The sequence below is a fragment of the Protomyctophum parallelum genome (genome assembly GCF_964188405.1).
Source record: "Protomyctophum parallelum genome assembly, chromosome: 22".
NCBI lineage: Eukaryota > Metazoa > Chordata > Actinopteri > Myctophiformes > Myctophidae > Protomyctophum > Protomyctophum parallelum.
This window is the reverse complement of record NC_139714.1, coordinates 36,957,245-36,960,350: the sequence shown is the minus strand read 5'-3', so window position 1 is coordinate 36,960,350 and position 3,106 is coordinate 36,957,245.

The following is a 3,106-nucleotide window of genomic DNA, read 5'->3' as shown; positions in this document are numbered from 1 at the left end:
AGTCGAGTTTCCCGTTTTGAACGAAACGTTACTCCCCCCTTGAGGCCGAGGATGAAATAACACCCTATAGTCCAGTCGTCAGGGACCCCCAAATTGACACTAATTAGCCCTGCGGACCCCATATGAAAATATATTCCAGGGACCCCCACAAGGACCCCCATAAGAGAAGATCTGTCCGGCTCTAGCAGTGATTCTCAACCCGTTTAATTTCAAGGACCCCCAGTTTGACATGCATTAGTCTACGGAGCCCCATTTAATGGCATTCCTACCCCGAATTTTATAATGTAAAATGTGTACAAATGGAAATGGTTCCAAACTATCATTTAGCTGGGGACCCCCTTGAACTCCCTCAAGGACCCCTGGGGGTCCCCGGACCCCACTTTGGGAACCACTGCCCTGCACTGTTCAAACCGGCCTCATGGTGGCGCTATATGTTTTGGCCTATATGACTCATCCATCGTTGCCATAAACTCGATCCCGAACAATTTACACTTCACAAGTTTTTCGGCATTTTCCTTTTTGTCTCTCTCTCTCTCTCTCTCTCTCTCTCTCTCTCTCTGGCCGTCAGCCAGCAGACATGAATGGAAGTTGGACACGTGAGTTTGTCTCAATGCGGTCGCACACACATACACACGCACACGCATGCACACGCACGCGCGCACACACACACACACACACACACACACACACACACAGCCGCAGAATTTCTCCTGTTTGCTCTGGCGAGACGCCAGTATTTTTTTTTTAACTTACCCACCACAGAGGTGCCTCCCCCCCTTTCCCCCTTTTCTAACTCATCTCCATTCACAGACTTTGGTGGTTTAGGGGTGTGTGTGTGTGTGTGTGTGTGTGTGTGTGTGTGTGTGTGTGTGACTGTGTGTGTGTGTGTGTGTGTGACTGTGTGTGTGTGTGTGTGTGTGTGTGTGTGTGTTCTCACATCCTGCACAGCCCCGACCTGATGTTTTCGGGTTAGGCGGAAATATATATATATAATTTTTTTTCGTAAAAGGATCCCTGGCTAATAAGACACTAGACCTGTACGTGCCCGTCGCCCACCGGCCTACTGGAGAACGATGCAACTTGGGAACCTAATAATACCCGTTTTTTTTTTTTTTTTTTTTTGCGGCTTACGCCTTTTATTGATTTTTTTTGAAGGGACAGACAGTAGGCTGACAGGAAACGGGAGAGAGATGGGGGGATGACATGCAGTAAAGGCCGTGTCGGGTCCGGGAGTCGAACCCGCGGCACACTGCGACTGGATTACCAGTCCGGTGCCCAGACCGTTACGCTACGGCCTGGGCCAATAATACCCGTTTTAACTGTCTGTCTGTGTCCCACATGGAGATCTCTGTATCTGTCTGTCTGTGTCCCACATGGAGATCTCTGTATCTGTCTGTCTGTGTCCCACATGGAGATCTCTGTATCTGTCTGTCTGTGTCCCACATGGAGATATCTGTCTGTCTGTGTCCCACATGGAGATCTCTGTATCTGTCTGTCTGTGTCCCACATGGAGATCTCTGTATCTGTCTGTCTGTGTCCCACATGGAGATCTCTGTATCTGTCTGTCTGTGTCCCACATGGAGATCTCTGTATCTGTCTGTCTGTGTCCCACATGGAGATCTCTGTATGTGTCTGTCTGTGTCCCACATGGAGATCTCTGTATCTGTCTGTCTGTGTGTGTCCCACATGGAGATCTCTGTATCTGTCTGTCTGTGTCCCACATGGAGATCTCTGTATCTGCCTGTCTGTGTCCCACATGGAGATCTCTGTATCTGTCTGTCTGTGTCCCACATGGAGATCTCTGTATCTGTCTGTCTGTGTCCCACATGGAGATCTCTGTATCTGCCTGTCTGTGTCCCACATGGAGATCTCTGTATCTGTCTGTCTGTGTCCCACATGGAGATCTCTGTATCTGTCTGTCTGTGTCCCACATGGAGATCTCTGTATCTGTCTGTCTGTGTCCCACATGGAGATCTCTGTATCTGTCTGTCTGTGTCCCACATGGAGATCTCTGTATCTGTCTGTCTGTGTCCCACATGGAGATCTCTGTATCTGTCTGTCTGTGTCCCACATGGAGATCTCTGTATCTGTCTGTCTGTGTCGCACATGGAGATCTCTGTATCTGTCTGTCTGTGTCCCACATGGAGATCTCTGTATCTGCCTGTCTGTGTCCCACATGGAGATCTCTGTATCTGTCTGTCTGTGTCCCACATGGAGATCTCTGTATCTGTCTGTCTGTGTCCCACATGGAGATCTCTGTATCTGTCTGTCTGTGTCCCACATGGAGATCTCTGTATCTGCCTGTATGTGAAGAGATGCTGCAAACTGACTGTGAAAAGTGGACTGTTTAAGTAATCAATTGGCAGCTGTGGGATTGCCATGGCAATCAATTGGCTGAGGCAGAGGCTGGGAATTGCACAGGTGAGGGGGACTTGGCATCATTAGGCCTACTGACAGAGCCTGAGCCAGAGCCATTTGTGGTGGTTCTGGAGAACCGTGGGTCCGACCGCCTCGACGCCGGGCACTGCCCTCCCTGTGGGGGCGTGGAACGCGTGTGTCAAAGTTGAAGTCGGTGGGGCGAACGGTTCTCAAGTTACGTGCTTTAGAACCATATACACACACACACACTCACGCACGCAGACACACACAGAGACGTGGCGCATTTATAGTAGCCTACAAAATATGCCTTAAAACATTATACTACTTGCTGATTGTTAAATTGATGTGTTTACACACCATTTCAAGTTGGTCCTCCCACCATGTCTGGTCAGAGAGACTCCATGCCACGCCTGTACTTGATGTCATGTCACAATGATTGCATGATTTTCTAAACAAACATTGAACTAAAAACAAACATTAAACCTATAGGGCCCCTCAAAAACCTACGGACAATGCTTCAGAAGATTATCCGGAACCATTCGGACATTTGGATTATTTCTGTAAATTGTATTATGTAATTGTACATCCGGATATCCATCCATCAATCCATCTTCAACCGCTTATCCATAGTCGGGTCGCGGGGGCAACACCTCCACCATGAGTGTTCCAGACTTCCCTCTCCAGAGCAACATTAGTGACTTCCTCCTGGGGGATCCAGTGAGACGTT